This window comes from Amblyomma mixtum, chromosome 7 (assembly GCF_055824585.1).
Source record: "Amblyomma mixtum isolate Tamu chromosome 7, ASM5582458v1, whole genome shotgun sequence".
NCBI classification, from domain to species: Eukaryota; Metazoa; Arthropoda; class Arachnida; order Ixodida; family Ixodidae; genus Amblyomma; species Amblyomma mixtum.
In genome coordinates, this window is record NC_143018.1 from 17,217,446 (window position 1) to 17,238,792 (window position 21,347).

At 50.2% G+C, this 21,347-nt stretch overlaps 1 pseudogene; it reads right to left on the minus strand.

Annotated features, from left to right (window-relative positions):
- Positions 1 to 18,691: 18,691 nt before the first annotated feature.
- Positions 18,692 to 19,372, minus strand: LOC149335119 (uncharacterized; annotated as a pseudogene).
- Positions 19,373 to 21,347: the final 1,975 nt, after the last annotated feature.

A 21,347-nucleotide genomic window follows, 5' to 3' on the forward strand; every position in this document is an offset into this window, starting at 1 on the left:
TCTTCTTTCAGCTAAAACATCGCATTCGCGACTCACAGACCTCCGACACTAAAGCTATCCTCGGGGTGGATCTCACTAAGACATTTGATAACGTTACACACTCAGCTATACTAGAAAACCTACTAGAAAACCCAGGGTCGTAACCCTGGGAGTCGGCGCCAGGATGTACAACTACATCCGAGACTTCCTCAGCCACCGCACAGCACGCTTACCTTCGCCGACCACAGCCTACCAGGGATCACGCTGGGAGCACGAGGTACGCCCCAGGGAGTCGTCCTCTCCTTTATTTTATTCAACATAGCACATCTTCACGTACCACAACAGCTAGCTCAAATTCCCGACACCCATTTCAGCCTCTACGCCGACGACATCACTGTCTGGGCAAACAATGGCAGCGATGTACGGGAGCGTGGCCTGACCTGCTCCCCTTCAAAATCGGAGCTTTTCCTCTACTGGCCCAAGCAACACGATTCAGTCAATGCACCCATCTCCCTCACCCTAGGTACCCATCCCATCCCACTAGTACACAAAATCCGCGTGCTAGGACTGGTTCTGCACTCCCACGGTGCGCACGGAAAAGTCATAAAGACACTTCAAACACACGCTCAACACACCACTCGACTGATTCGCCGCATAGCGAACCGCAGGGCTGGCCTACGCGTGCGAAACACGACTCGCCTCACCCAGGCTTACATCATAGCCGCACCACATATGCCCTTCCATACCTACCCCTCAAACAGAAGGAGAGAGACGGGGTTAATGCGCTCCTAAGTAGTTGCACAAGAACGGCTCTACGTCTTCCCCCCAGCACATCCAACGACCGACTCCTCAAACTCGGTGTACACAAGACCTTTCAGGAGCTCAAAAAAGCTACCTTTATGGCACAACTATCGCGTCTATCCAGCTCAGAGGCTGGTCGTACTTTATTGTCCCAGTTGAGCCTGACCCCAATTACAGAGCCTACCGAGTTGGTCCCCCTTTCTGCTACCCTCCGCTCTAACCTCAACGTAACCCCCATCCTCAAGAACATGCACCCTGAGCGACACAGGGAACGCAGAGTAGCAAGGGCTCGGGCCCTCCACAAACAGTATAGCGAGGACCATAAGGTGGTCTACGTGGACGCCGCGGAATATACGACAGGCTCCCGCATGGCCCTGGCGGTAGCCGACAATAATGCAAAGCTTCTAACCTCCAGCTCAATCATTACCAATTCGACCACAAAGGCAGAAGAGGAAGCCATCGTGCTTGCTCTCATTTCTATGGAAATGGCGGATGTACACAACTGCCACAAAAATTATCTCTGATTCCAAATCTGCAATTTTAAATTATGCCAAAGGCTACATATCCAGCACCACTGCTCGTTTACTACGTTTCTGGCAGCCCCGGCGCCTCATCACCCTCATCTGGACGCCAGCACATGATGGCCTCCCTGGCAACGAGGAGGCTCATTCCCTAGCCCGAGGTCTCACATTCCAGGCAGGAGTCGAGCCCCCTCTACGAGCCTCGGGGCGCCTGCTCTCCTTCCGTGATATTCTCTCGTACTACCGAGACAAACGAAAGGAATACGCACCCCCAGCTCCATCCCTCACCATAGCGCAGCCTGCACATTGGCGACAACTACAAACCCGAACTGCTTCATACCCAATACTACTGTATGCCCGATACCCAGACCAATTCCCGTCATCATGCAAACTTTGCGGCAAACCAGGAGACTTCTTACACATCCTCCTCTCATGCCCCACCTTCCCTCATCCCCCATCACCAACCGCGGCGGAGTCTTACTGGGAGTCTCTTCTGACCAGCTCGTCCGCTCAAGACCAGCGCCGGATCATCTCCAGCGCTCACAGAAGGGTTGCGCTCCAGGGGCTATCCTTCGCGTTGTAAGGGTGCCTCCTCCTCACATTGAGGAGGCATCCAAGTGCCATGTAGGGAGCTTCGCCCCCACGATTTACATCGTTGGCAATAAAAGTTTCCACCACCACCATCCTCTACTACGGCCCCTCCGTCTCTCTTTCTTCTTTCACTCCCGCCTTCGCCCCTTCCCTCATGGTGCGGTTGGGGATTCCACCGAGATATGTGAGACAGAAACGGCGCCACTTCTCCTCCTCAAAACCACGTATTTACAGATGTATATGCAATGCACAGTGACCAAATCACAAGTTTCTATTTCACCAGAAACAGCTGCAGATATTAAGGCCCCTTACGCATTTCTTACCAGAAGCGGAAATGAAAATGTGAAATACCAACGATTCACACCACATTTTCACCATTGTGGCAAGGTTGAACAAAGTGGTTGTTGCTCGCGATGTGATTAGACCAGAGCTGCATGTCACCTATACCAAGCACCTGCTAGACGATAAGGCGGCAACAAAACATGCGCAAAACGAAAGAAAAAAGTACCGGAGGATTTAAGCAATATATATTTCACGTTTTTTTTAAGGCCGCCAGATATCCAATCCCTATCAATGCGACTGGCATGACTGATCAACTAAACAAGATTCTCGATTGGAAAGCGTTAACCACATATCTCGTGGCGTCAAAAAAGTAATTTGCTCTGAAACAAACCCGTAATGGCAGAATAGCCTTCCTGACCACTCATGCGCACTTTAAAACTGCTTTTAGCGCTTTTAATCTCGGTAACGGCAAGAGTACATGTTCTTTTTCGAACATGCATTCGTGTGAATATCTTAAAATGACAAACATATTCCAAAATCTAACGGAAAAAGTCAATTTTCGACGCACTAAGTCCGCTCACGCCGCGAAGACCGATAACCATATCGCTGCTTCATAAAAGAGCCGCATTATGCCGCAACCATCGCTGCAATAAGCGGGCCTTGTTTCTCACAGAAGCAGCTGTATCTGCAGGATGTGGACGGTGCGGCTAAACGGCGTTCCAGAGCATGTCACCCGCAGGACTGTACGCATCAACGGCAAGGTCTACTCGTTCGACACTTGCCACACGGCATGGAACTTGATCAACGTTTTCATCTTCGACCCTGCAACGCACCGGTGGGATGTGGTGCAGGCGCAACTTCCCGACGTCGGGCCGATTAACAGTTCCCCCCACACGGTTGTAGCGTACGGCCACTGCGCGTATCTGTTTTGCGGGCCGCACAGCTGGCCAAGTGTTCTTTATCGCTTCGATTCAAACACGATGGCATGCAGCCGTCTGGAAGTGTCCGGTGAGGTGCCCTCATCGATTTACGGCCACGGAGCTTGTGTTGTGGGTCACCGCGAGTATATCTTAAGTAACTGGGATGCTCCGCCGTATATGCTGGTCCTTGACTTGGATACCCTAGAGTGGCATCGTGTCCCCACCAGCGGAGAGGATCCGGTTCTACTTGCCTCCCACACTGCGTCTGCCATCGGGACCCGCATGTATGTTTTTGGCGGCAGCCCGGAAGACCGTTCACTCACCCTATACTATTTTGAAACGACCACCTCTTCTTGGATGCGCCCAGAGGTTCAAGGCGTTCCCCCTGTGTATCGGCGAGGACATTCAGCCTTCGTGTTCAACAAAGAGCTGTACATTTTCGGAGGCTACAGCGATGTGCTGAAGACCTACTTGGCAGATGTGCACAAGTACGACCCCGTGACATCGCGTTGGACCGAAGTGAAGCAATGTGGCTCACCACCATCTCCCAGGCTCTGGCATGGCTGCTCAGTGATGGGTGAAAGTGTGTTTATCTTCGGCGGCTTTGGGCCGGCACCCAACCAGTATGAGGAGCAGGTTGCTGAGGAGCGAGGTGCGCTGACGGATCTCCACGTGCTGCACTTGGCACCGACACTGCAGAACCTGTGCTTACTTGCGGTAATTGATGCACGGCTGGATCTACGCCCCTTACCACCTTTCATTAGAGAATTGGTCTACGCTATCTCTTCTCACCCATCGTAGTCGATGGTAGATGCGGCATCTCAAGCAAACTGAGTGTCTTCGGCGAAGCCATCTTGCTGGTATGGTGATGATGCAACTTCGGCGCCGCTACTTGACGCAGTAATAAACTCTTCTTTTATACGCAAACAACGCCTTCCTTCAGTGCTGTATTTTTGCGCAAGCAAGAAAGTCGCTAGTGTTTTGTTTATATTCATGTCGCTCTTGGCCGCCAAGTTTTCGTAAATAATAAAGCGAACAATTTTTCTGAACCAAGAATTATTCACTGAAATCGATTTACCTCCAGCCCGGTGGTTTCTTCAAGCAAGTCGCATTAACGCCACTTCGGCATAAAGCTCGTCATCAATTCTAGTTAGCCGCGTAGCCACTGCTGGTCATCCTTTTGAAAGCAGATGGTAGATAGAGATATGTGGCGGTGGGCGTCGATTTAGTTTTTGTCGGGAAACAACTTACGTCTTTTGCGATCACTTCAGGAAGCCAGTTATAACTTATTTCCGGATGTCTGTTCTCACTTTGACGCTGCATTAAATGTTCGCTGATTTTTGAGCCTGCTAGCCATGGTCCTCTTTTCCCGATATACATTCTAAATACAACCTGCAAGCACCCCATAGGTATCTGTCTGGAATCTGAGCCGATAGAATTCGTCAAAGCTTGTGTAACTGATTGTAGCAGGAGCAGATCGTGTTAAAGGCAATCGACAGCATGCTGGCCAGTATTTCAAGCTTCTCGACCGCCTATTTACACTGGCGCAATGGCGCTCCGGCGCACCGCGCACGCCAGATACATTCTCGACGAGCCATCCCACGATTGTTTGGGTGGATGGTTCGGGAAATGTGTCTGTACGTGACACCATCTTGAATAGACAAAGTCGCTTTGTGCCATGACGCGCTTTAGCCACGCTTTACCTTGCGCCGTGAAAATTCATCACCATCAACAGTAAACTCGAAGATGAGAGGATAAAACGTGATAGCCACAGTGGATGGCCGAATGGGAAATAACGACCCACCGGAGTAAAGAGGCCATGATGGAGGTTTGAAACATTAGATGATAGGTGAAAATAAAAGCAAGCATGACAGGAAGGTAACAAGAAAAAGCGCGTGTATGGGATGAAAGGAAAAAAACAGAATTAAGGATTATAACACTGCCAGAAACGCCCTGGAAAAATCTTTTTGCTCGTAAAAAAGAAAAAATAATAAAATCAGCAACTGCAGCGCTTCTGTTCCACTACCGAGCGGAAGGAGACTGAGAAGAAAGAACGGGTTGAGGTCATGCCCTACATTCCTCGCGTTTCATGTAACGTCGAGGGGTCAGAATTGTTTCCTCTACGCTGTGTAAACTTCGCAGTACGTGCTCGTTGGTGATTAATGTAAATAGTAGGCCGCAGTGTACGAAGCAGCACGATAAAAAGTTTGCGAGTGTGTTTCAGGAGTTGCGCAGAAAGTTGCCCTCACTTCCGACAGGTTCTACATTGGACAGACATGTATATGTTTAAATGAAGGGGCATGGGAACACAGGCTGCAAATGCAGAATAATCCAGGAGGCCAGTAAGCACACCATTGCGAGAGATTTAGAGGCAAAGGTGAGGGTAAGAAAATGTTTCTTGCAAACCTGTATTTGAAAACATGACCTTTTCTTCCCATCTTCCCAAAGGGTGGCCACAGAAGCGTTTCACGGTATTAAAACTTGCGACAAGTGACTCAGCACGCCGCCTATTTCGGTTCTGCCGAAAGTTAATCTCATGTACGCAGTTTTTCTTGTGTTGTCGAATGTTTGCTACTACTATGAAGCAACTGTCAAATGCGACGGGAGACTGATTGCGTTAGCTAATCGTTCCCCCTCCGATAGCACCAAGAAATTCATTAAATATGTGAGTGGTGTTTTTCAAAGTGTTTCTCTTTTGAAACCTACCGTTGCCATTACGTAAACATTAAAATTTTAGTCAATAGAACGGCAAGTTTCAAACGAGAAACATACTGAAGAGCACCACTCAAGTATTTAATGAATTTCTTAGTGTTATCAGAGGAGATAATCCAATCAGTGCCCCGTCGCATTTGAGAGTTGATTCATAATGGTAGCAAACATTATGGTGAGTAAAATCCTTGCTAGACACCAGGGGAATGCCTGTGCTTTCAGTTGCGAAATACATCTCCGACATCAAAGGTCCTGTGAATATCCAAGCTAAATCTACAGGGTGTGAATGAAAACTTTTAGTTTCAGGGACCTGGTTTTGGACTCTTGTCTTAAAACCCAAGTACGCTTGCGTTCGTGTTATACCACTTTCCTAACTTAAGTATGCGTGCCAATGTTCAGAGGACTATGATAGTTGGTAGAATTTTCTCGAGTATGACTTTTATTTCTTCAGTTCATGATCGTGGATGCCGAATTCGTGTTCAGGATCCCTTGCGATTGGGCCCATTGGAAAGTATTATTCATCTTTTGCGCCACTCAGAACTTGAAAACTCGGGCAAGGGTAAGGGGAAACTGACAGGTAGAATAGCGAGCACCTGATTATAGGTCTCCTGTAGGTAGCTAAGAAACACATTTCCACTCTCGCGAACAAACGACGAAAGCCTAAAAACGGTCGTTGGGTTGGAAGACAACAGGCGGTTCATCTGCTTCGACTACGACGGTCCTGTAGACGTTGATTTCTACTCAATCTGAATAGGTCGGAAGGTTGGGAAGACAACGATCACGCACCTCTCGAAGTTGCAGTATCTGATGACTTCTCCGACGTAGCTGAGGTGACAACGAAGGTGAAGGTAAGCTCTCCTAAAATGGAGGATCTACATGAGCCGGTGACAACCTTTTTCCATGGTCCGCTTTAGAAATTCTGAGCTTGATATGAGGGGGGGTGCTGAACAATTGTTTTCGTGCGCAGAAAGATTGTGAAGTGAGCCGTGGCACCGAAAAGGCTTTTGGTAGTCAGCTTTTTGAAAACAACCATGAGATGGCGGAATAATTTGCTTTGAAATACAAGCGTTCGACCACACTGTATCTCGCCTCCCCCCTCCCCTCAGCGTTCACTCTCGAGAAAGGAAGCTCTCCTGTATCGGCAGCTACAGACATACATTATCCCGATGCCACAGAACCGACGAGCCAGCCTCTCCGCCGACACAACTCCAACTTGTAGCTTATGCGCGGGCTCCCAGACTCCCTGCGACATGGTCTGGGAATGTGTGAGCACCCCCTAACTAACCACCCATCCACTGAGCCTTGTGGAAGCAACGGCTGCCCCTCCCCCTGCCCAGCCACCAACTTCTGCTGGCCCGCCGCGCGCCCGAGATTATAGCCAGCGTGGTCCTTCGAAATAAAAGCCCTAACTTCGAAGGCCATAGACCACTGCAATAATTTTTTTTCTCTATCCGGTCCAAGTAAAATTCTAATTCCGTATAATAAAACCCCACTGAGGCATCTGCCGCTCATTTGTTTTTTCCGTCGCTACTTTAATGTTTGTTTGTTCCTTTGTGCCCGCGCTATGATGTGTCCTTTCCTTCTACTCTTGATCTCCTTTCATTAAATTACTTTCTCTTTCTTGCTTCTACTCGCTGTGCCCATCTCGCCTTCGTCGTCTTCTCTGACGCCGAATATCAGGTCACTGTACAACTATTGTGCGAAATGTGTTCTTCCTTTTATAATTCGCGTTATAGTACATAGGCTTAGTAAGAAATAGTGCGAACAACGAAGAATTCATGGCAGAAAATGTGTTCTGGTAATGTCCATGTCTCGTGACAGAAAGAACGCGGCTTTTATATCAGGCAGAGAAAGTGAATGATAATGAGGACGGTGCCAGCTCATACCACGCGCAAGCCGCGCGATCCACGCACAGAGAACAACATCGCAGTGGTCCTGGAAAGACGCACATGTCCCGTCTGCTATCAATGGGGACCACGGTGCGAATGTCATCACCTACGGCAAATGACAGGAGTCGTTCGGCGGAAGGCCGGAACATCCCCGAGGCCGCGAACGCCGGAGGAGTCCGCCGACGAAACGGAGCTGCGATGAGAGCCGCCGCGCAGTGGAGATGAGCCCCGCCGTTCGCCGCAGCCTTCCACCCCGGACGGCGTATTCCCTTCTGTACGGCGGGACGCGGTGAGCATGCCGCGGGCGTGCCTCGTCTTCGCCGTTCTGGCGCTCATCGCCGCCACGTGCTACATCGTCGTGTCGCGACTGATCTTCATCGCACAGTGGCTGTCCACGAACGGCCTCCCCTCCTACAAGAATCACTGAAGTCCGGCCGCCCCCGGAGCCAAGTGGGGAGCCCGCGGATATAGGTGCCGGGCTTTCGGCACGGTACCGCACCAGGTGCCTTGCAAGGCGCCACCGTTTGGAGCCGCAGGGTCACGGCAGCCGTCATCGCTATTTTACGCCTCATTCCTACGACTGGGACTGCTAAGCTGATAAGCACAAAAGATGCGGTGAATAAATGTTACTATCGTACGCAACAAAGTTGGTACCGGCATGTGATTTACACATAGCTACGCACTTTTGATTTTGAAATGCTGAAATACGTTCTAAGGATTCCAAGTTAGCAAATCTTTTTGCAGACCCAGTTTTGCGTCCGCACTGGAGCTCAGCTGGATGAGGCAGCGCACATTTCATATCATCTCGCACTACAAGAGAGCGAATTTCTAATATTAGATAGCCTTGTGTGAGATAAACCGTGTGAAAAATGCGGATGTGAATAATGTGTGCGAACATGCGGCTGTTGGAAAAGGATATCAACGCGCTAGAAAAGGCGACATCAAACGCGCTACGCGACAAGGCCGTTCACATCCCGAGGTCCAAAATGCTTGCGCCCCCAACATCTGGGCAGAATGACGCAGACGCGAGTCCATTGCTCGGCGGGCAAGTCAATCTGTCGCTGCAATTCCCGTTACTAGTGGTAACTGTTCCGCCAGTATTAGTGCAGGAGTGCAATTTTGGCATGATTAAGGATTCTTACTTAAGAGGAAAAAACTTCGAGAAACTTATCTTCAACTTAAGAGTATGTAACGATATCGTTAACTGGTCCCTACGGTCGGTAGGGTGTCTCGTGGCGCACCGCTTTGCAGACATCGACACACTTGGTGAAATCATAAACTGTTTTATTGCACATCATCGTCCACATTATTTAGGTACGATACTAATTAGTAACCCTAATTAGCTATGTGGTTCTTTCATGTAATTTGCCTGCTGTGCTATGGGAGGTACTCGTACAAGACCTCTATATATCCCACTTAACGCACGTTCCTCAGTGCCGGTTTCGATTCCGACTGACCACATTTTCTTTTTAATATAAGCAAAATAGCTTTCCTACTCCACTACCTTCTCGACCAATCAGGATTTTGCAGTGTCAACGATGCTGACGATGGGTTTCCTGCCGGACGGGACCTTTAATGCGGTCGCGTAAAAAAAAAATATACGGGACACTTAAGCTCCACCTGAAGAGTACGACGCGATAGCGTAGTGGGTTAACTGCCATATATGCAGAAGTCCATTCACTGTTTTACACTCACACATCCTTGGGAGTCCTCACATCCCTCCAGTCGCACTGGTGCAGTGGTTTAGCGATGGGCCTTCTGGGGTCGAGGTTGCTCTTCCCGGGCTACCAATCATTTATTTACCTGCCACAGTATGCAGTTTGCTCACTATCTGATGGGTAGGTTTTGATGACGCAACAAGGACACGTGACCTAGGTGGCCAATCAAGGTTGCCCTCTGGGAACCACGTGTCAGAGCCATGGCTACGATTTCTCGCTCACAGCGCCGACGAGGACACCGGGGCCTTTAACGCTGCCGCGTTAAAACAGCGCCATCAAGCCGATAGAAGGCACTCAGATACAGGGTTAACATCCTTCTTTCTGCTGCGCAATGACTAAGGAAATTATGCCCGGTAGTTCAAAACGATAGGTGAGCGGTGTTTCCAAATGAAGCGTCCATTCCACTGCCAATTCACACAGTACGGGAAGCGTAAAACCAACGCAATTTATCAGACACCATTACTGCACATGAGTTCAGTAGATTAATATTGCCACGAGGGCGTTTCAAACCCGCGGTGGAGCAAACAGGTCTGCTTCGCTGGCTATTGCACGAGGGCGCGATGCTATCGCCCCCCCCCCCCTTCTATTTGCAACGCTCCAGAAACAATTGAGCATTGTTTCATCAGTCGAAAAGACTCGGTAGTCTTTTGGGGTATCATACAACGGACGTTGCAAAAGAAGTTTAGACACCGCATTCTCTACGATATCACACTGCACTTTCATTTGCTAATGACCCTTTGTTGTTTTTAATTGGAGTACACTGCTTCCGGGAAGCGCTCATGATATACTGGCATTGTGAATCTTGTTTCTGCAAAATGTCACTTCAGAATGATGATTGTTCACTTAAAGGGAGTGTAAACCCGCAATGTGTTCAGACCCGAGTGGCACTCGCTCTTACTAATATGCTCTTCATTGTCTTTTTTTTCTATTCCTTGTTGCTTAGGTTTACCGTATTATGATGCGTTAGTCATGTGCTCTCTCCATCGTCTCTTTTCAAATATTTGGTGACTTGAACGCGTCGTGTTTATCTGACGTTTTTTTTTTTTTTTTCAAAACGTTAGCGCACAGTTCATATACGAAGGACATTGCTTGAATGTAATAAATACCATGTTGAAAAAAAAACAACCTGTCTGGGCTATGTTTTTCATCAAAAGCATAAAGACTGCCTGGCCCTTTTAGTTGTGTTGCCTTCTGTCATGGTAGTGCAGTGAAGCCACTAGCTGAGTTCTTTGTAAATAATCTGTATTTAGATTATTTATTTCCACAATGGTTGCAAGTATCATGTTAGAAAAAAAAGCCTTTCTGGCCTAGGGACACCGTGCCTTATCCGCGACCGGCAGGTCAAGCGTTCGATTCACGAATTATGGCCTCAAAATCTGATTTCAGCGCAAGTGAATTGCTTATATACTTAGACGTCCAATGACATTCGAGTCTTGTTTCCACCTTCTATTCATTAGTTTTGCATTATTTTATCACTTCTCATTCCACGGCTCCACGTGTTGACGTCAGCAACCTCTCGACTAATCCGGTTTTCCGCGTACACCGGTGACGACGCCAACTAATCGGAGTTCTACGCTGAATGGCACCCTTACCACTAAAGCGTTAAAAGGAGTTCTATGTTCTTCCAACATGCCAAACCTGCACCCAGCTAAAGAACTGTTCTTTCGCACAGAATAAAAATATCGAACGTCTTGACAAATGCCGTTTCCTCTCCCGGCTAATATACAGGAAAGGCAAACACGAGAGAGAGAGAGAGAAAACTTTTATTGCTCTTTCAAGAGATTCGCGGGGATGAAGACTTCTTGGTCGTCCTGCTTGGGCGCTGGCGACTTGAGTCTTCGAGCAAGGGTGGGCCCTCAGTCCAGGGCTCCACTGAGTCGTGCCGCTTCAACAGCGTGCTGTACCAAGGCCCTCTGGACCTCGAGCTCGCTGCTGGAGAGACAGCTCTCCCATTGCTCCTCACTCGGTGTTTGATAATTGTGGAATGCTATGTTTCTTTCGCACTCCCAGGTAATGTGATAGAGTGTAGGTGTACCGCCGCACCAGGGACAGTCTGATCTGAATTGCGTTGGTGACATTTTGCTGTATATGTACAGGTTAGGAAAAGTGTTCGTCTGTAGCCTACGCCATCCTACAGCCTCTTCCCTAGTCAGTGCTCTGTGTGGTGGTGGATACCTCAATCTAGTTCCCCTATAAAGTTGTAGGGTCTCTGCGTAGCCTCCCTCGCACGTGAGTAGCCGTAACTCCGGGGCGTCCGATAAGCCTGCTCGGTAAGTGAGCCCTCGAGCCAGGCTGTCCGCCCTTTCGTTTCCTGCTACGCCTGCGTGAGCTGGCACCCAGATGATATGCTGTATAGGCGTTTTTCCAGCGGAAGCTGCCGCCTCGCCGATGATCCTAAGGGCGATGCCGCTAATGTTGCCCTTCGTATAACTCTTGCATGTTTCTTTCGAGTCCGTTAGAATGTTCAGGGAGCGGCCTCTTCTATAGCCTTCGGCTACCGCCAGCGCGACGGCAATCTCTTCGGCCTCCGCTATCCCCGACACTCCCACTGAAGCGCAGGAGGTCATTTCCCCTGTACCATTGACTACCACTACAGCGGCTGTGCGCTTCTCTACGCTTGCGTACATAGAAGCGTCCGTATATAGTGTGTTTTCGGATCGGCCTAGCCTTTTGTCCATCTGCTCGGCCCTAGCCCTCCGCCTCTCCTCGTGTAAGTTGGGATCCATGTTTTTAGGCAATGGCCCTACATTGAAAGTCCTTCTGAGGTCGTCTGGTACTTCTGTGTATCTGTCAGCCAGACCACCGGTGTTCCGACCCAACCTCTTCAGGAGCGCCCTTCCTGTGGGGGAGCCTCTGAGTCTAACCAGTTGTGCACCCGTTTGAGCCTCTGCGAGCTCGTCGAAGGTGTTGCTGACTCCGAGCTGGAGCAGTTTTTCGTTTGATGCGTTCCTGGGTAGGTGCAAAGCGATCTTGTAGGCCTTCCTGAGGACACAGTCGGCCTGCTCCCTCTCCGCTTTCGTTGTAGCGTGGTAAGGCAGCGAGTACATGACCCTGCTGACGATCAAGCTGTTCACGAGTTTTAGAGTGTCTTCTTCCTTCATTCCGTATCTTCTCTGAGATACTCGGCTGATCATTCTTCCCACTTGTTCCGCGGCCCTCTTGAGCAGGGTGATGGTGTGACTGCATTTGCGGCTACTTTGCAGCCACATACCCAGGATGCGGACCAGGTTCTTTTCCTGGATCAGCTGTCCTTCGAGGACGACATCCAGTGAAGCTTGGGTGGGGTGTCTCCCTATTCTGATGATCTCCGACTTTTCGGTCGAGCACCTCAGGCCTCTCTCCCTTACGTAGTCTTCTATGCAGGTGGCAGCTTCTTGTAACCGATCTTGTTTCTCTCCTAGCGACCCTTGGGTGGTCCATACGGTAATGTCGTCGGCGTACATCGCGTGTTGAATACCCGGGATCTCTTTGAGCCTTCTCGCTATTCCTAGCATCGCCATGTTGAAGAGTACAGGCGATATGACAGAGCCTTGGGGTGTTCCCTTGCAGGGCGTGGCGAAAACGTCGCTTCGTAACTCGCCTAGCCCTACGGTTGCTGTCCGGTCACTTAGGAAGGCCCTGATGTAGTCGTGGACCCTCTTCCCGCAGTTCGTGTCGTTTATGCCTTCCATGATGGCGGCGTGGCTCACGTTGTCAAAGGCCCCTTTGATGTCGAGGGCCATGACAACGTTCTCCCCGCTTCTTGGCATCTTCTCCAGTACTTCCTCCTTTAGCTGGAGGAGTACGTCTTGCGTGGACAGGTGAGCTCGAAACCCGTACATGCTATCGGGGTAGAGTTGGTTCCTCTCCAGGTGCGACTGGATTCTCTTCGTTATTACTTTTTCGTACATCTTGCCTAGACAAGACGTAAGGGAGATCGGTCTGAGGTTTTCCACTTGTAGTTTCTTGCCAGGCTTCGGGATCATAACGACGACCGCATGTTTCCACTCGGCGGGCACCGTTCCTTCCTGCCAGAGTTTGTTGAAGTAGGCAGTAAGCTGATCAATGGCTCCATCTCCTAGGTTTCTGATCAGCGAGTTACGGATTTTGTCTGCTCCTGCTGCCGTATTTTTCGTAGCAGACCTGATCACTTCGACCACCTCTTCTCTGGTTATGGGTCTGTCCATATTAGGGTTCGCTTCGCCCCGGTATTCTTCTTTATAGCTCTGGGCCTGATCGTTGCCATAGCATTTGATCCGGACTTCCTCCATTAGCTGTTCGTCTGTACCGGTACCGGTGTATTGGTGCACCAGCCTTCGGATTGCCTTGCCGCTCTCCGACTTGTTTTTGCTTGGGTCCATGAGGGACTTGAGGATCTGCCACGTCCTGGCCGTGCTCAGGGTGCCGTTCAGCGCACTGCTAAATTGCTGCCAACCTTGCCTGGCCAGCTGTGTCGCATACTCCTCCGCCTGCTTGGTGATTTCGGCTATCTGGATCTTGAGCTTCCTGTTCAGTTTTTGTCTTTTCCACCGCGCAGTGAGTCCGCGCCTCGCCTCCCATAGCTTGAGGAGCCGCTTGTCCACCTCCGGGGCTTGTTCGGTTCGATCCACCTCCTTGGTGTAGAGTTCCTGGATCTCCTTGAGCTGTTGACTCCACTCCCCCACAGATTCAATGTTGCCTCCTTGCATCTGCCTACAGTGGGCCCTGAAGGCGTCCCAGTCGACGAGCCGAGTCTTGCCTATTTTCCGCTTGGTATTCTCAGCGGTGATACTGATTCTCAGTATGTAGTGGTCGCTCCCTAGGTTTTCGAGTAGGTTTTCCCACTCCACCTGCCTAGCGCCCCTTACAAAGGTTAGGTCAGGACACGTGTCTGGGCTGACGCTATTGCCCTGTCTTGTTGGCTGGTCTTCGTCAGTCAAGAGTTCGCAGTCCGTTTGCTCTGCTGCGATGCAGACTACCCTGCCTTTCCTATCGTCTTTGCTGTATCCCCATCTTGGGTGTTTGGCGTTAAAGTCCCCTGCTATAACCAGGGTGTTACAGCCCGCTAGTTTTCTGGCTTCTGTGAAGAGCCTAATGAAGTCCCCGTCCTTCTGCTTAGGCGGGCTATATAGGTTGATAATGAAGGTGCTCTTGGATTGCGCTTTCTTTTTGGGTATGATCTCTGTAATCGCGTGCTCGATCCGGGTATCCGTTATTTCGTCATGAGCTATGGCTACCAGTTTTTTACTGACAAGGGTCGCGGTGCGGCCAGCCTCCTGGCACGTGTAGCCCCTCAGCGAAGGTGTGCAATTAGTTTCCTGTATCATGATTATATCTGGTGGAGTTCTCCTGGCGTAAATGTACTGCTGCAGGAGGCCGTGCTTTTGCCTGTACCCCCTGCAGTTCCACTGCCACATCTCTAGTTGTTGGAGGCGCTCTGCCATGTTGGTGTACTGTTATTTTTATTTAGGGTTTCTGTGCTGAACCTGCGTTCGTTAAACAGGCGGTCTCTAGCGTCGTTAGTCATTCTCTGCGTGTTCTGGTTCTTAATGTGTGTTCTAACATTTTGCTCCAGAAGTGCGAATTTTTGTTGCATAAATTGCATCTGGTCTTGTGTCTGTTTCTGCATGTTCATTATGAGGGCCTTAAGCTCACCCTCCTGTTGCTGTTGTGTTTCCACCGTTGGGGGCGGTGGGACCTGAGTTCTGGGCTGCGTCTGCCCCGTCCTGATTTCGCGTAGTTCTTTAAGGACCTCGCTCAGCTGCTTCCTGAGCTGGCCGAGTTCCTGCCTGAGGGCCTTATTCTCTTCCGCTAACTGCTTCTCGCGAGCGGTTTGTGTGTTTGTCTTTGAGTGCGGAGCAAAGAGCGATTTGGGAGGGCCGTCTCCCCAGCTCACCTTGACACCGCCGGTTTTCTGTTTCTTCTGTTCCTGTCCTTGCTTCTGCTTCTGTTGCTGCTGCCTGCCTCCCAGGGGCGGGAAGGACTCGTCCCGTTCGGATCCCCGGCTCTGGCTCCGGTTGCGGCTGCCTCCGCGGCTGCCGCCACGCCCGGACTCCTGGCTCTCGTCCCGGAACCACCGCGGCTTTCCCTTGCGGCTGCGGTCCCGGCTCTTGCGTTGCTGCTGCAGGGGTCCCCACCGCAGTTCGCTTGCCGACTTGAGTCGTTGTTTGCACTCTCTCGTGCCCGTGACGTGGTCCCCGTCACACACCAGACATTTTGGCGAGCACTGATGTTCCTCTGCTGGGTTCTGGAGCCCGCATTGCCTGCAGGCTCTAATGTCTGGATTTGGACATACATCCATACGATGCCCCTGTTGGCCACAGGTATAGCATACCTGCCTCGTGGGCCGGTACGGGTGGCACCGATATTCGCTGCTGTGGTAGATAACGAATTTCGGGAGTGTGGGTCCGTCAAACGTGATGAGGGCTGTGCTTGACTTCCCAAGCATTCTCGCCGTTATGACCTTGACGCCTTGCGTGCGAAGTCGTATGTGTGTCTTGAGTTCTTCAGGCGTAGTGTCCGGTGCTGGACCGTGAATCACCCCCCGTAGCGTTCCCTCCGGAGCCGCCACGTGTGTGTTTACTACAAAGCTCTTGCCTCCAAAATTGATCTGCCTGATGTGCAGAACTTTCTTGGCTGCGTCCTCGTTGGCTGTGCTCACGATTATGATGTTTGATCCGTGGCGAAGTCTGACGAGGAGGTCTTCCTCCTTACATCCTCTTCCGGTGGCCTCGACCACCGCTCCCACCACTTTGTGTTGCGGTAAGTCCTTGACTACTAATCCTCTCGGTCGGAGGACTATCTTTATGTCGTCCTTTGGGAGAGGAGGCATGCGTAGTCTTGGCCTTCCTTCCCGTTGTCTCTTCTCCGTCGCAGCTGACGTCATGCCAGCTGTGCTTCCTCCTGTATCGCCAAAAAATGGCAGTCTCCCTGCACAGTTTCCCGCCAAGACTTGCGATCTGTCGCCGCCCTCTTGGCGTTTCTTCGACTTCTTTGACTGGACGACTGCCCAGCCTTCTGCTTTGTCTGCGTCGATTCCGTCGACCTGTGGACGGTGTAGGGTCGTTGGAGTGCTGCATCTCAGGGCTTGGGTTCCTGCGGCGGCGAGGCCTCCGTGGCCTAGCGGCACATGGGCCACGTCAATGGTGTCATGGAGATCCTCCTCCATGTTTTCGTGCAATTCTGTCGAAAATCCTGGTTGTCTTAGGGTTGCTGGTTGTTCTTGACTCGAAGTTTTATTTCGGGACATCGCTCCGATGCGTCTTCACCGCGGGCCGGGGCCGGGAAGGCCGCGGAGCCCCGAGCTCGTGCTAAGCCTCGTTAGGCCTAACGCCTGGCCGACCACGTGGGAAGTTCAAAGTCCGATAAAATCCGAAAAAATGGACCCACCGGCTCAGAAGTGGTATCCTCGTGGTCCGCTTCACTTTCGGCGTCGATTCCAACAGAAATTTTGGAGATCCGATGAGATTAACCGGGTCAAAGGACCCAAAAATCACGGAGCGCATGTGAGGCACGTCCGCACTATTCGACGATCGCAGCGCCTCCCTCGGCAAACACGAAAAATTTTCAGTAACCTATCAGGCCTGGCAGAGCGAAATACTCCCAGTCAAACGCAAGGTTATGCGAAGTTGGTAATGCATAACCCACCAGGGGTGGTATTCTCCCGGTGTCGCCTTTTGCGACATGTCGCATTCGCTCTTCGCTGATTGGCTCGAGCCGCGGTGACGGTGGCGTGACGACACGGATCCGCCTTCCTGCTACGTCATCGTGACGTCGCCCCAATTCACTACGCTTAGTCGAACAAGGGAATGCGCTGAAGCGATTCGCGCGGGTGACGGGCTACGAAATTGATACTAGACGTCATGGATCCCACTCTCATTGCCTGGTTTTTGAGTTGTGAAGAAGTGCGGCGTGTCTGCGGACATCGCGACCAGTTTGCCTTGGCCGACTAATCTTGTCGGCGGCATTACCAGCTGTCGAAGAGCACAGCACCGTGGCTACCGTCTGCTGAGCCGGACTGCCACTCGCCATGCGAACTTACTTTGCACCGTCGTAAACAGACGACGAAGCAAACGTTGCCCGCTGCGACGAGATGGCCTTGGCAGCGCTTGCGCTCGCATCTACACGACCCTTCAAGGCGTTTTAATGCACGCTGGTGCAACGAAACAGTGTCTGCACGAGCCAAACAGGATTTAAAGCAATGTGACGATTTTTACAAACCTACAACTGAACATTAGAGAGTTTTAGTACTGCGGGCTTTGCGTTATTGCGTGCATAGCGGAATAGCGGGTCCAGAGTGTGCATGCGCAGAACGCTAATGGGGAAATAGCGTTAGCGTAAGAATGCAACAGTTGGAGATTTTGCGCCATAGAGTTTCTTACTATCGCGTGTTGCGTAAATCAGAGAAAAACGAACAAAAATTATCTCGGTCTAACCACACGTTTGTTCGGGCTCAAATTTCGCACAGAGGTTGCATGTAGTGGTCAGTTTTGTTTTATACTACATTTAGGTGGGGTACTTGACTGATTCGGTCCGAATTATTTGGAAATCCCCATCGTCTGCGGCGACAGCGAACCAAAACCGAAAGACTTCGTAGCAGTGGTACCAGTAGCGCCATCTCACACCCATCGGAGAAACCCAGCTCCCCGGTAGCGTGGCCTCTGCGATCGAAGCGCGCGTTTGCTCCGGCCATCCCATTCGCACAAGGAGAGCGTAATTTGAGAGAGCGGTGTTACCGCTCCTCTCGCCGCACGGTGGCGCGCTTACCCCATGCGCGCTTTCCCTGAGGCGGTCGTGCGTAAACCGCGAAAACGCAGCTGTCGCAGGCCTGTGTGCGATGCGCGCTAGAAAATTACCGCACAGGAGCGCCGGCAAAGGACAAGATAGCTTACTGGTATAATATCTTCCTAAATTCGGAAGCAGACTTAGGACCGAGATAAAGCAGATCGTCATAAGAGCGTTTTTTTTATTTGTGCAGTTGTATATGGCACCAAACATGAATTACTTTACATTTGAGCACAGCGGTCAATTTTAATTTTGCTATCCACGTAAACGTTAGTTTAGAGCCTTAAATTATATAGAGAGATTAGCGTTTTGTCGGTTTTCCTGTGTAGCAATGGTATTTCATTCGAACTTTAATGCATCCAATAAACGTTTGCTTTCGGCGCTTGTAGATATCAGCCAATTCCTTTTTCCCTGTGGAATGTTGGGCACGGCCGTGCCCAACAGCCTGCAGTGCATAAGGTTTTTTGGCGCATATAGCCTGATTGATTTAATTACGCAGATTAAACCAGATCTATAATGTTTCTCGCATAGTGTTCATTCTAAACACGGAGCACTTTCCTGTGGAGCGGCTGGCTGGCGAGCTTTTTTTTTGCGGTATATGCTGCCCTATAGTCTGTGACAGTAGCTCCTACGTTAGATAAGAGTGGCCTCACGAAATTATCGAACACCACAGATACTGTGCTTGCGGCGTGGTCCTCCCTTGCTTTGCCAACAAAAAGGGAGCACTGCCAGATCCTCGAAAGTAATAGCTGCAGCCAGCTGCTGCCGCACGTTGCATATTTTTATATGCGGCGGGGCAATATCAAGCCTTCTTAGTGGCCACCAGAACACTGACGAACTCTGATTTTGGGTAGGTTAATCCCCCCCCCTTGACTGTAGGCTAATGAGTCAGCAACGGACTAGACCCATCCGACTGGTAAAGGGCTGGCCAGGAGCTGCACCTTCTACGTTCTTCAAGAGCTCTCGCCACGAACCCTGCTATGTAAGCAATGCTGGCATCTGTGATACCTGATGGCGGCCGCTGCAGTGAGATAGAAAATGCCCATATAAGTATCCCGACCATGTTCCCGACCTAGACTTTCTGCAATGTATTGCAAAATTTTCAAATCATGGCATTGTTGCCACTCAGTTATTATAGCTTTAACATAAAGCAAAGTGGTCGCTTTTTGGTTGCACTTCATGGGTGGAGTAGGTGAACGAGTGGGCATCGCTTTCAAGGATGTGAAGAAAAAACTCAGCGCGATGGCAAGCAATTTAGACGACATGTCGCAAGGTGAAAGCATGTGTTGCCCCCATCAACTCTTAAATTACCAGAAAAGCTGCATGGAGAAGACATTCGCAACTGTTTAACAATGTACCTCAACTTCTTTGTCACCTCAGGAACGAGTCAGAAAAAAACTGCCTGCGTATGCCTAGTCATTCAGTGTCGAAGCGCGCCAACAAAGCTGGTGCAGCGGCTGAAAGTGCAGGCAGTGCCGGCCGGACGAGCGCCGCTCGATGCTTAGGCTAAGACCGCCACCTCGCGGCGTTTTAGGGAACTAGCAGCATTACACTCTTCTGCTGGGGGAGGCGCCGAATGGGACGGCCGGAGCAACGGCGCGCGCCGCCGCCGGAGCAGATCGCGGCGGCCACGCCGGTAGAGGGCTCGTTTCTCCGTTGGGTGCGAGATGGCGCCACAAGTACCACTGCTGCGAAGTCTTTCGGTTTTGGTTCGCCGCCGCCGCAGACGATGGGGATTTCCGAATAATTCTGAACGAATCAGGCAAGCATCCCACCTAAATGTAGTATAACACAAAACTGACCACCAAATGCAACCTCTGTGCGAAATTTGAGCCCGAAGAAACGTGTGGTTAGGCCGAGAGAATTTTTTTTCGATTTTCTCTGATTTACGCAACAGTCGGTATTACCTAGAGGGAAAGCTGGCGGCGCTGCACTTCACCCACTCTTCAGACGCTCTAGGATTCAGTTTTAGCGCAACTAAATCAGGTGTGATGATTTTTAACGATACAACTGATCAGGTGCTTACAATACAAGGACACGAAATACCCAAAGTGGCCGAATACAAATACCTCGGGATATGGCTAAACGAAGGGCAGATATACACGGAAAAGCATGAACAGGCTCTTAGGGCAAAAGGACGAAGAGACGCCTGGATAATGAAACATAGGGCATTATGGGGGTACAACAAATATGAAGTACTAAGAGGTATTTGGAAAGGAATAATGGTGTCGGGACTTACTTTCGGCAATGCGGTTCTGTGCTTAAGGGCAGAAGTTCAGTCGAGATTAGACGTAAATCAGAGAGCTGTTGGAAGATTAGCACTAGGTGCCCACGGCAAAACCACAAACGAGGCAGTACAAGGGGATATGGGTTGGGCATCGTTCGAGGCACGGGAAGCTAAGAGTAAAATACTATATGAAGAACGCCTGAGGAAATTGGACGATAACAGATGGGCAGCTAAGGTATTTAAATATTTATACAGAAAGAACGTTGACTCACAGTGGCGGAAAAGAACTAGAAAACTAACCAGTAAGTATGCCGGTCATGAGGACGGAGAAAGAAAGAGCATTAAACGACAGGTCAAAAACGCGGAAGTTAAAAATTGGATGAATTCAATTGTAAAGAAACATAGTGTAGAACTATATCGATTCTGGAAAAGGCAGATCAGAAAAGAATTTTTCTATGATAACTCAAGAGGCAGTGCCCTACTTTTTGAAGCTAGATCAGGGTGTCTTAGAACGCGCAGCTACAAAAAGAAATTTAACGAAGAAGATGACACATGTGCAGTGTGTGGTAGATCTGTGGAAACAATTGAACACCTCATAATCAAATGTGATGGTATCCATCCGGATGTCGATGCAGGCACAGTCACTCTTTCTGAGGCCCTAGGGTTTAAAGATAACAATGGTCATGCAAATAAATCTGCAGTGGAAGTCAGCAAAAAGCGATTGGAGGATTGGTGGCTGAAAAGCAGAGATGTGGAATAAGGTTAGAATAGTAGGAAACCGTAGGCAAAGTTGATGGAGAATCTTAATGAGAATTGCCAACACAGTAAACAAAAAAAAAATAATAAAGAAAGAAAAGCTGAGCATGGTGGCAATTGCCACCACCCCGTTTCAAAGGGGGCGCTCCTATCCATCCATCCATCCATCCATCCATGGACGCTCAAAGCATCATGGGGCGGTGAGCTACTTG